This window comes from Acomys russatus, chromosome 12, assembly GCF_903995435.1.
Source record: "Acomys russatus chromosome 12, mAcoRus1.1, whole genome shotgun sequence".
NCBI classification, from domain to species: domain Eukaryota; kingdom Metazoa; phylum Chordata; class Mammalia; order Rodentia; family Muridae; genus Acomys; species Acomys russatus.
The window spans coordinates 2,958,980-2,972,330 of NC_067148.1; the positions used below are offsets into that span (position 1 = coordinate 2,958,980).

General features: G+C 42.8%; 1 protein-coding gene and 1 pseudogene across 2 annotated transcripts in view; one reads left to right on the forward strand and one right to left on the reverse strand.

The window, feature by feature from the left end:
• Nucleotides 1–9,940: 9,940 nt before the first annotated feature.
• On the reverse strand, nt 9,941–10,295 carry LOC127196137 (60S ribosomal protein L35a-like; annotated as a pseudogene).
• A 2,889-nt stretch (nt 10,296–13,184) lies between these two features.
• The window catches only part of Mfsd6 (major facilitator superfamily domain containing 6), a 72,585-nt gene continuing 72,418 nt past the window's right edge, over nt 13,185–13,351 (forward strand). For both annotated transcript variants that reach the window (XM_051153789.1, XM_051153792.1), the window contains exon 1: nt 13,185–13,266. The gene's annotated coding sequence lies outside the window, so the exon portion shown is untranslated. The remainder of the gene's footprint in view (nt 13,267–13,351) is intronic.

A 13,351-nucleotide genomic window follows, 5' to 3' on the forward strand; every position in this document is an offset into this window, starting at 1 on the left:
AGTTAGACATGGGAGTGCAAGCACCTAACTCCCACAGCCGCTCTCTTCATGGCCGGTTTCTTCACGTGCCACCACTCGAAAAGGGGTGTGCCAGAACTCCCAGCACTGATAAATATTACCTGAACAATTCCTCAGCTATTGATAGTTCATCATTTATTCGTTGTCAAGGACAAAATGATGGCTTTCTATTTAGGGGCAAAACCTTTGCATCTCTTTTCCTTTGGGAATGTTAAATTTAGTACAGAGTTGATCTTCAGTTCTGCTGACTGAAGACAAAATAAAGATTTTGGTTTTTATACTCTCTATGTGCCACTCAATAGAAGAATATTAGCATGCGAGTCAGGTTTCGACAATACTAACACAGTGAGTTACTTTTACTATTGAATTATAAACATTCTCAACATATTCTACCTACAAGTCGTGTGCTGGATCTGTGCTTAGAATCCATTCTCCAATCTTGTGTCTGTCATCAGGGTAAGCAAGTTCTTCATAGTTCCTGCCTCACAAATATGTCTTCAGATACACTGGGCCAGAAGGCTGAAGATGCTGCTGCAACGTCATAGAGAGACTTTGGGTGGGTGACTGGGCAGTCAACTGTCTGCCATCTTTATTTATTTTAGAAGCTGCTTGCCTGTACTTCTTGCTTACTCAGGTATAATTTTATTCCTCCTCAAGTATCTGATGGGGTTGAAGACCAAACAGTTATAGTTTTACAATTAAGCTTAAACTGTTTAGGAGTTAAGAAGATGTCTTAAGGTCTAGAAAGATGTTTTTAGGTAGATAAATACAAGATATAATAGAAAATTATTTAGACTCATCTAGATAGAATGGGTGGTATATTTTTCAAGGTTGCCAAATACATATAAACTGAACATTATATATGTAAATCTTACCTAACAGTTTCATAATTGTTCTTACTGCATGTTGTCTATTAAAACAATGGCCTTTTAAAATTAGACAGAAAAGAGGAAGTGCTGGGGGTTTGTCTGATGCTATGTATTCTAATGTTAATTATTTTCCTCCTGGAGGGCTGCTTGCTGTCTTTTACAAGCAGACATTCACATACCCGAAATGATATTTGTAATTCTTGCCTCCCAAATTATCCCTGATTGGATAGTAAGATGGCTGGCACTGGGCTGAGCAGGGGAAGGGAGGTGGAAGGAAGGTGCTCGGATTTTGTGGGGTGGAGAGAGAGAGATTACGAGGAGAGAGATGCAGGAGGGAGAAGAAGGGACAGATTCCAGAGAAGATAGTAACTGCAATGACTGGGGACCGGGTGGGCGGAAGATGAATTGAAGTAGGGCAGTAGATCAGATTATGCTCAGCTCTGTGTTTAGCTTTTGATGAAGTGATAGTCTCCATGTGTGGTTATTTGGGGACATTGTAGATTAGGAAATAACTATGCCTTATTAAAAATATGAATGAATACTAATTATTAATATTCATCAACAAAGAAAGCAAAACTTTCTTTTTAAATGGCCTGGTTTATTATTTTTCTCCTATGGCTTTTATTTTTACAGTCTATTTCAGAAAATTTATCACCTGGCTATGGTGGTGTATGTGTTTGACCCCAGCACATAGGAGGCAGAAGCAGAGGCAGGTGGATCTATATGAGTTCTAGGCAGGCCTGGACTACATAGTGAACTCCAGGACAGCTAGAGCTATGTAGAAAGGCCCTGTCTCAATAAACAATCAAGCCAAAAAGAAAATTTATCAAATTAAAATGTTTTTCTACAAGTGTTTTACTTGTGACTAACTTTGAGTTCATTGGAGGTGGTACAGGGTAGGTCTAACTCACCTTTAGGTCCATTACTCTAGCCCCTGTATTGAAAAGTTTCTCCTTTCTCTACAGAAGTGGCTTAGTAACTGCTCTGGTATGGCTTGTGTGTATTTTAGATGGGTGTGTATATTAGGTGATTGGTCCCGAGTGTGCAAATAAGTATTGGGGGTAGTGGTATCTTTAAGAGGTGGAGCCTAATGCAAGGTAATCGTCACCAAGGGTGTTGCCTTCTAGAGGACAAATGTTAGTTCCCTGAGCCTGGTTGCCACCCTCTGTCTGGTTTCCTGTCTTTTCTTGTGGTCTCGCCACACAAACTCTGTCACTGTGGTGTGTTTCCCAGAACCAGTGCCATACTGTTTACACTTCTAGCCCTTATAATGGGGGAGTTTAAGAAACTTGTTTTACATAAATCAATCAACCTCAAATATTTTGATTTAGCAACAGAAAATGGATAATGAAATTAGCTTCATTGAAAAAAATCAATGGATTGTGTAGTTGTGTGAGCATAATTTCTAGACCCCTGTCCTAGTCCACTGAGATCCATGGCTGTCTCTACTGATAGTATTGTGATTTGCCTCAAAGGCTTATGGTAAGTGTTAAAATTGAGTGGTGTAAGTCCTCCCCGGTAAGCTGCCTTGGATAGTCTAGACTTTCAATTACTTTATAAAATTTAAAATCAGTTTGTCAATTCCTACAAAAAAAAAACTTGCTTACACTCTGATTGGCATTATGTTTAGTCTAAGTTATCAGAGAAATGGCATTTTAACAACATTTTAGACTTTAATGTACTGACAGAATAGGTCATTTCCATTTATTTGGTTTTCATTAAATTCAACTGTTGGAAATCAGGTCCTTCTCCACCCTGCCCTCAGCAACTCAGTGTTGGAGGACGCCAGACACATCCTCACCCTCAGAGCGTTTCTACTGTCACCGTTAGGTGTGTAAGTTCCTATGCTACAAGGTACCCTTTAAAGGGCCCTCTCAACATTGACAGCACAGCTCTCTCTCTGCTCTCTGTCTTCCCATCTGGCTATCTCTATCCCTCTCTCTTGTCCCCATTCCAAGGCGGCCTTTTACTCTACCCCTCCCACCCCCACCCCTCTCGCCTCTCCCATCCCCCCGACCCCATCCCCACCAATAAACCTTTTGAGTTAGATCTATTGCATGGTGTGATCTCTTTGTGACACCCCTTGGCCTGGACCCACCAAGGTATTTTTGCTGATAAACTCTAACATCAAAAATCTTTTTTAGTTTTTCTCCCACATGGCCAAACAATAACTATTTCATGTTTTAATATGGTATAAATGGCTCCTGACATTCATTGTCTGTTATTTAGATAATGCAATTGATTTGTGAATATGTACGTGTGTGTGTGTGTGTGTGTGTCTGTGTGTGTGTGTGTCTGTGTGACATGCAAGTGAAGGCCAGTGGGTCAACTTTGGATGTCATTCTTCAGGTACTATAAAACTTATATTTCTTTGTGAGACATGATCTGTCTCCTGGCCTGGAATCCATTGTTTGTGATAAGGTGGTTGGTCACCCAACACCAGGGATCCTTGTCTCTGCTTCCCTGGCCCTAAGACCACAGTTGTGCAAGCACACCAGACTTTTTAAAAAATGTTTTTTTTTTTATGTGTGTGAATGTTTTGCCTACATGTGTGTTTGTGCACCATGAGTGTGCCTGGTATCCATAGAGCCAGAAGAGAGCTTCAGATCCCCTGGAAATGGAATTATGAGTAGTTGTAAACTTACTACCACGTGGATGCTGAGAATAAAAACCTGGTCCTCTTACAAGACAACAAGTGCTCTTAACTGCTAAGCAATCTCCCCAGCCCCAAACCTTGCTTTTTCATTAGTTTGCTGGGGGACTTGAACTCAGGCCCTAACGCTTGAACAGCAACCACTCTGCTTACTGAATCACCTTTCCAGCTACTACAATTCAGTTTTAAATTTATTTTTGTATCTTAAAATGAATCCTCTCATTTACTGCTTGCATTAAGCATAACAACTTTTTTGACACTGCTCAAAATCTACATAGACAAATGTCACTTATGAATAAAGGTAGGTTTTTTTAATTCTTTCACTTAGATTTTTGAACATGGATTCTCTAGTACAATATTAAATAGTGATTTGTTTTTGCCAAATGTTTATTCTGCATCCATTGAGAACATTACAAATTTGCTTTTTATTTTGTTAATATAACGAATTATATTGATTTTCTCTCAATGTCTTTTCTCTCTTTTCTTACCATATAGCTCTGTATGGTCTGGAATTCACTATATTGTTCAAGTTGACCTCTAACTCACAAAGATCCATCTGTTTCTGACTCCTGGATGCTGGGATTAAAGACATGTGCTGTCACACCCCTTCCAGGCCCAAACTGTTACAATTCTCCTGTTTCCACCCCTCAAGTGCTCAGGTTACAGGTATACAGGCATACACACCACCATGCCCACCTCATTCTTAGTATTAAGCCAGACTTGCACTCATGGCACAAACACAGCAGGTCATGAAGTCCTGTGCTTTTTGACTCATCAGTGAATTAATTATTTTTTCTTTTAAAAAACCAGTTTATATTTGTATCTATGTTGTGAATATTGCCTTGAGATTTTCGTTGCTTAGTGCAGATTTAGTGATTTGGGGATTTGAGATAACAATGCGATGCTAGAAGCGAGATGTAAGCTGAGAAGTGTTCCCTCCTTTTCAAGCTTCAGGAAGTGGTATTATTCCATAGGTGAATGTTTAGTGGAACAAGCCAGTGAGAGCATCTGTGCTCAGTGTCTTGGAGGGCAAAGGTTTATGCAACCACAGTTTCACCATGACACACATCTGTTTCTGTGATGCTCTGTGCTGTTAAGGTGGTCTACATCTCTGAGAGAATGCGTGCATTTCAACCAAAAATTATTCATTATGTTTTTAAATGTTCTTTTGAGAGGCTCTGCACAGATAGCCTCCTCCTTTTTTTTTTTTTCATTGATAGTTGTTCCTTCTCTATTTCCTGTGTAATATGAATAGAAGTTCATCAGTTTTATTAATTTCTTCAAGTTATAACCCCTAACTCTATTGACTTGGAAAGATTATGTGATATCAAAAGCATACTCCATGTATTTTTTAAAACTTAGGATGGAATTTATAAAAATTAAACAACTTGGGCTTAAGAGATGGCTCCATGGTTAAGAGCATTGGCTCTTCTTCCAGAAGTGTCTGTATTCAATCCTGAATATCCTTAGGGCATCTCACAATTGTCTGTAACTCTAGTCCCAGAGCATCTGACTCTCTTCAGGCTTGAATGTGGTAAAACAGACAAAGCACCTATGTAGACAAAGCATCAATATACATAAAATTAAAACTTTAAAAATTAAACAACTTCTTTTTGTCAAAAGGGTTTATTTTAGCTGTGCGGTGGTGGTGCATGCTTTTAATCCCAGCAGGCAGATACACAGAGTGAGGTCCAGGACAGCCAGAGACATTACACAGAGAAACCCTGACTTGGAAAACAACAACAACAACAGAGGGCCTCTTTTAAAAGAGTGAAAATACTTTGTGGCTCTGTACTCTCAGATACCTGAATGGCGGAGGCAGGAGAATTGTGAATTTGAGGCCACCCTGAACAGCACAGGCAATGAGATAAGGATGGGAGCAAGCCATGAACTCAGAGTGGTAGTGGAAAGTTCCACGTGTGGTAGAGGGATCACATCTAGAATGTACAAGGACTTCCCAATGCTCAACAGTAAAAATACAAACGGTCTCAGGAAATGAACAAAAGATCTTAGCAGACACTTTACCAAAGAAATATATATCAGATAACATATATACACGTGCTCAAGATTTTCAGTCCTTAAGGAAAAGCAATTATAGCCACAAGGACAAGTCACTCTGTCCATTCAAAGGGCCAAAACTTAAACACAGTGTGGAACAAGTGCTGCTGAAGGTGGAAATTGTACCTGCATAGATTCCTGGGAGGAGAAAAATACTGCCACAGCCATTTTGAGAGAACTCAGTTGTTTTCTACAAAGTGTAACATAGATTAACACCTACCTGCGACTTCAGTAATCCAGTTCTTAGGCATTTACTCAAGTGAACTGAGAACTTTTTGTTTGGGTTGCAAATGTTTCCAGAAGCTTAATTGATAATGAAACATCCTCAGATGCCCTTTATCAAATGAATGGGTGAAAAACTGGACTCTATTTACACCAAAAAGTACTACTGACCAATGGAAAGGAATGAAGTGCTGATTCATACAAACAGTCACATGATAATTCATATAGCCATGCCAATAAATCATAAACTGCTGTTGCTAAGTGAAGGAAGTCACACCCATGTTGCATGATTCCATTTATGTGTCTTTCCGGAAAAGATGAATTACTGGAATTAAATGCCAGCAGGTGATTGCCAGGGATGGGGGATGGTAAGCTGTATCTTCCTCCAAGAGCGTGCTTTGAAAAGCACAGATGCTGCCTTCTCACAGGGAGGAGCCCTTTTGTAGAAAACAATCCTATTCAAGAGGGTGGAGGCCCCAGCTTGCTTAGCCACCACCTAGACATTCCTCCTTTTAATGCTGTTGCTTTGAGGATTGTTTCAACGTGAAATTCAGGAAAGACACAAACACTCAAACCAGAGTTGTGACTACAGTGGACAAACGTAGGTCACAGAAGCTTAACCTGGGGATCAAGATTGATACTGAAAACAGGATACACGAAGTGTAAGTCCGTAATAATGGCACTTCTCATTTGTGATTTTCTTTCTAAGTTATGGCCTCAATTTACCAATGAGAAAATAGCATTTAACTTGAATTCAGGGAAGAGCTGCTAGCTGCCTGTTCAGTGTGCTTCAAAAGGCCGAGGAGCTGCTGCAGACTGGGGATTCATTCACCTTATGTAAAAGCACACTGGTGGAATGATCTGAGAATTCTCAGGGTCTGTCCTGGGGTTATGTTAATTAAGACACCTTACATAGTCTGTAGTGTTTACCAATAATGGTAAAAACATGCATGTCTGGTAATTTACTAAGTGTACTGGCATATATAGTTGATATGTATTTATACATGGATACAAAAGAGTCAAACAAGGGTTCACAGCAGTATTATTTGTGATTGTCAAATAATGAAAATAGTACAAGCACCCATCACCAGAAAACTGACAATGTACAATTTTGTGTGGGGGGAACTAACTGTACACACATACACACACACACATACACACACACACACACACACACACACACACACACACACACACACACCATGGGGCGGGTATAGAACATGAGCAATGTATTTTTGAATAAAACATAGTAAAAACAAAACACTGCATATTTTTTATTCTATTTATGGGGTGCTCCCAAACTGGTAAGACAGATATATGAGGTTAGAAATCAGTATGATGATTAACTGGAATGACCCCAAAGGGATGCTTATGGACACTGATAAAGTTGCATATTTTGCTATTATGACAAATATATAGTTTTTATTTTAGCACCCTGAACTGTACTCTTATATGTGATTTTCTGAATGATTTTAATGAAATTTTAAAGAAATCAATATATAAAATACATATTATTAAATATGACATGAGCATATGACAATACATTCATATATAATAGAGAAACTAAATGTATAATATATAAAAACATATAGCTGAAATATTTCTGGTGGTGTTTAGTTTTGCTTTTGTGTGTACACTGTGCATGTAAGTGAGAGGACATGTGTACTGTTAGAAGCCCAGGTCGACTTCAACTATCTTTCTTCAATCACTGCACCATAACTTTTTGACAGTGTTTCTCGTTAAACCTGAAGCTTATTGACTTGGCTGGCCTGGCTTGTTAATGAGCTTCTTGGATCCTTCTGTCACCGATTTCTGTCACTCACTGATGTCACTCCCCCAGCACTGGGTTACAGTTAAGTGACATGGTGCCTAGTATTTTACATTAGATTCTGGGGACTTGAGGTCCTCATTCTTACGGCTAGCAAACTTCTGGCTACAGCATCTTGTGCCTATCGATCTGTCTGTCTATCTATCTATCTATCTATCTATCTATCTATCTATCTATCTGTCTGTCTATCTATCTATCTATCTATCTATCTATCTATCTATCTATCTACTTTATCTGTCGTGGCTTGGATTGGATGAACGTATGGCTGGAATAGGGCAGCCATTAGTAAGGTGATTGTAATGTGTCTGGAGTCAGATGGATGTGTGTTTGGGTGTGTAGGGATGAGCAAGAACAAACACTGAACATGGTTAAAGAGTTTACACTTTATGTTCTAGGCCACAAACAACCTAATAGCTTTTTTAGGAAGAAATGAAGAAAGGAATGAGACAGCAGGGCTGTTTTGAGAAGGGAACGTGTGCGCCACTCACAACATACACTCCCTTCTCTCATACTGATGCTCATGTCCGAGCATCACATGGTCTGACGTTTCCTTCTGTCTCCATGATTTCACCCTCTACCCCATTACAGTGGATTATCATTTCACAAGACCATGGTTGGCAGACGATAAACACCATAGGATATGGAACTAGATTGGAAGTAAATGAGAAAAAATGTTCTAAAAAATATATGAAGGGAATTATACTAACAACTTTTTGATTCATTTTAAAATCTCTTATGAAACGCACACATAAGATATTATACTAGTCTAATGAAAACTATGTCAAAGCAACAGTCAGTCTTATAGACAGGATAAAGAATAGAGCAGTCATGATAATGTTCAAGTGTCAAATATTGGCGATCATGAATGTAAAATAGATACAAGGATTGAGAAGGCCCAATGAGTTATTGTTTGTACTTTCATACAACCATCTTTCTAGAGACTCAAGACAACGCAGAAGAAACATATCAGAATAAAAGAGTGGAGGGTTTCACCGGGGATCTGAGGCAGGCACAGGGTGCAAAGCTTCCAGTTCCTCTTCTGCAGGATCCCATGGCAATTGTCCCCCAGTGTCCTCCTACTTGATGGCTGATTGCTTTTGCTTTCTCTTCCTGTGCCAGCTGGTGAATGCTGACCTTCCTCAAGCTATCTTAACAATACACTGTCTTTCTAAAGGCTTCTCTTCACAGCCATGAATGGCACCTCGGCGCTAATGACTGCCGAGTCTAGCCCTCCCTTTTGAGCTTTGGACTCAGTTGATTGCCTATTTCCCTGTTCCACCTGCACTTCCAACTGCATGTGTCAGTTGTGAATTTATTCGTTCTTCTCTCCAGCCTTCTCCTCCCACACTGAAGGTTATCTTAATCTACTCGGTTGTTTCAGCCAGAAACCTGAGTCATATGTGACACCTTTCCCTTGACTCCCACATGCAATTTGTCACCAAGTCTGCCATGAGCTCTGGAAACACTAGGTGCAATCCAGCCTCTGCGACCACAGGAGACCAAGAAGCTGCGAACCACTTGCTTCCAGGTGGGCTCGTCCTGCTGCCTCCATTCCTCAAGCAGCAGCCACTGTGGTCTCCTTAAAAAGCACCTTTCCTTGGGTTTGCTTTGAACTCAAGGGTTTCTAGTGGTTAATGGGAGGTGCTGATGTCTGCCCAAGCTGCTTTCTGCCCGCCCATGTCTCTCCAAGGGCTACAGCCTGTGTTAGGCACATAACTTTGTCACTTCCCAGCTGTTCCTTTGCAGAACTCCACCTGATCATCTCCTGCTTGTGCTTCCGGTCTCTGCTTAATGCCACATCTGCATAAAGGCTTTCGTTTTCCTCACATCTAAACTATATCCCGCTATTTTCTCCTGTGTATCTCCAGCTTGTTTGTGATTACAGTCTCTATTCCTCACGTATGGGGAATGTGATCCCAAAGGGGGTCATCCTGGGCCAGAGCTACGCTGTATGACGAGTAGACTTTTATAGCCATTTGCTACAGCGAGGAAGGTCATTGACAGTTTTAGAGGATCGAAGTCTCATAGGAACATATGCCATAGTGAGGGTACCCGGTTGGTGTTATGCAACCTCTACTGACTGCAACCCCGAAAAGCCAATGCCTTCCAATATTTTTGGATTGTAAAATAGAATGGTAAATAACAAGAGACCACACCAAGGGCAGGCTGGTCTACATAATGCAAGGGAAATGAAAACACAAATGAGGTGTGCAAAGGGCAGAGAGGAAGAGGAAAACCCAAGGCTTGTTAGTCGCTGGTCTTGGAGGAGTGACACTACTCCCCCCCCCACTTTTATTATTTACTTTTCATTAGTTTAAATCTGAGAAGGGTACAGCATCACACGGTTTCTGTGTCCAATGACCTTCGCAGGAAGGTTGCTTCGGAATTTGGCACGAACCGTGCCACTGTTTCCATGGGCCTGAGTGACTTTTCCCCAGATCACTCTGGTTTTGTTCGGTTTGCCTCCAGGAGTCACTGTGTTGTTTTTTGCTTTATACACATAAGCACATCTCTTGCCCAAGTAGAATTCAGTTTCATTCCAGGCATAAAAACCTTCAATTTTAAGAGGAGCTGTGTACTCTCTTTAGTTCTGGAGACCTCGTTTGTAGCCAGCAAAAATGGCTTTGCACCACCGCATTCCAGACATAGTTAAGTTTTAGAAGTCCTGCTCCCAGCAGGCCCCAGAAATCAGCCCCCCAAGTTTGGAAGCAAAAACTCGTGACATTACTTTTACAGGAATAAAAGCTGCATGCCTCCATGTATAAACATACATGTCTATACGTATTTAAATGAGCAAGACCAAACAAGTGGCTAAGAGCCAAGGCTGGAAGCCACTCTATGTAGTCAGTGCAGAGTCTGTCATTTGCTGGGGGTGTGACGGTGGCCAGGTTGCTTCATTCTTACATGCCCAAGTCTCCTCATTTGTAAAATGGAATAGTTGCAATCCTGCCCACACACGATTGCTATGGGGGATTTTGTGAATAAATAAAATTGGAAGGACCTTGAGTCTGGCACATGGTAAATCCCGTGTGTGAGGGATTTAAGAAAAAAAAAGTTTTTGCTATTTATTACAATGTATCTATCTTACTACTTAAGGACAAACAATCCTTCCAAAAGAAATAACAGAAACAAACATTAGAAGGACAAATGAATTAAAATAGAAGGAGCCAGTTCATGAGATAAAGTAAACCATGCACACATGGGCTGAATAGAAAGGAAAGGTTTGAAAACCTAGTGGGTACACAATATTTTTTGATGACTAACTATGCACAAGGCCGTAACATTCAGGAAGCCTTAAAATGATCACTCACTGGGGACGTGTGTGAAGGCTGTGCTTCTGTCTGAGAAATGTAGGTAAGACCTACAGCTACTCATCACACCATCTTGTGAGCTGCAACAATAGGCTCCTCTGGGAGCCAGGAGAGCAAGCCCCAGCCAGGTCTGGCTCCCATCTGCTCTGTTTCTCGTGCAACCTCTCTTCTGGTTTGCAGCACTCTACTTACTCAGCTGGGAAGAAGGCTGCAGCTCAGCCTGGGCCACTATTTGTCTTTCACAAAACACTGCACCTGTTTTAACTATCTTACGAGTGTTAGCCTGGCCCCTTCCTCTGCCTTCTTGCCAGGTGATTTCAGTATCTATCTTTGTGAGTCTTTCTGGGGAGTGGTCTCTGGAACAGCCTAGCTGGCTATGCTGTTGGAGGCTAATTTCCCACACCACACAGTAGGTAAGAAAGCCTGCGTGGCGGCGTGGTGTGGATTGGCAGATCATGTTTGCTTTGTGATATTTATGTTTTTAATGGATTTTTATATTATTTTTAAATTACAAGAAATTTAAATATGACCCAGGAGACGCAGTGAAAACTGATAAATTAAAAGCATTGTAGTTGCCAGAAGGAAAAAAAAAAAAAAAAAAAAAATCCCTGCCCTTATAAGGCCAGTTAAGCAGCGTTTTCTCCTTTGGTGGCTCTCAAGACTTCTCATCTGAAACAGAAATGCCAGCTTTCATTTCAGGGCGGCTTGGTTTTACTTTTCATTGAGGAGCTGCGTTTGTAGGTCAGGCAGGAGCCCTGTCTCCCAGGTGTGTTCTACTACCCACTCTCTCTTCTCACCCGGCAAGGCTTTGATAGTTATATCTCCAGCCCGTTTGCTTGCTTGCTTTCCTCCCCACGCCCTCTCTTCCCATGAGAACCTTAACTCTCTCAGGCCAGCCCAGCTGGGTGCTTGAAGAGACATTCATTCATTTCCACACAGTGTTGAGGGACCCAGCTATCTCCAGGCCACACCAGAGCAGATCCGAGGCCAATAATCACCTTTACAATTTTCCTCTGAAGCCCTAGCAGACACCATCTTTGTTTAATTTCTGTGTCTCAGCATTTCAAGTGGATTTATCATAAGGCTGTGGTATCGACTATAGGAACTGTCCCTAGACACTGAGGCAACTTTGTATTAATATTTTTTCCTAATGAGGGGCTCCGTATTTTGAAGCTTCAGGACCTACTGATTTCTCTTTAGTAATGTCTCATGATCAGGACAGCAGAGCCTGGATTTTCTACTTGTTACATCTTCAATGGTAACTTTTAGCCCCGTCTTATTGTTGCAATATCAGATTAACATTGCTCACATCTATAGGATTAGATGATGTGTACACAGTGCTTTACATACTGGAAACAGGCGTTCCTAAATGTTAGCTGTCATCATTACTGGCTTTGTGAGAACAGGCTCTGGAGTTCCCTGCACCCCATCACAGGCACGCAAATACACTTGCCAAATCAAACCTGTACACAACGCACTCCACTCGCTCAAATAATAAAATTTAGTTCTTAGCATGACACCTGGGGCCAGGTTGCCTCTTCAGCAAGGTGCCACGTGTTCAATTGCTGGCTAAGGGTGTTAATTGTTCCTAGGTCCCACGTCTGCCTCCCAGCCCTTCTCTGCAGGGTCATCTGAGGACAGTTCACCAACGCTGTACCTCGAACCAGCGACCAAGCATCACACTCATCGCACCACATCCATAGCTTTCAGTGGGGCACCTATTAAATGCTTGCGAAATGATGCCATTTACTTTGGGCCTCGAGCCTGCGGTGATTGCGGAGCAGAGCAGCCTGAGTTTGTGGGGTGTGGTGGAATAGCGAAGGAGAGGGGTGGGACATCACCCCACCTCGCTACCCTTCAGGACCTGTGTCACTAGCCCGCCTGATTCCTGCGTCCCCCCCGGGGTGGCCCCAGAGGGCGGGAGGCCGGGAGGAGGCGGCCGACGTATCCGCCGCCGCAGGAGGCGGAGCGCTGCACCTGGCGGCCGGTCCTCCGGCTCAGGCCTGAAACGGGTCCAGCCGGTCGTGAGCGACGACAGTGGCGGCGGAGCCGGGCCCAGGACCAGAGCAGGGAGGAGGAGCAGACAGAAGGTCGCACGGCGGCGGCGTCAGGCTACTGCTGTCGCTCGCCCCACCCGGCCCGCATCCAGCCGCCGCGCCTGCCGCAGCCCCGGGAGAGGAGCGAGCAACCAGACCGACATGCTTCGCTCTAGCTCGCCCGCCGCCGCCGCCTCCCCGGCGCCCCGAGCCGCCGCCCGGCACTCCGGGGACTGGGCTCCCCGCGCCCTGCGCAGCTGAGCGCCGCCAGGTGAGTGAGCTGGCGCCGCTTGGGTCCGGGAGCCTCCGCCGTCCACCTGCTGCTGGGTGGGCGCTGCCCCAGCCGGGAGCCACCG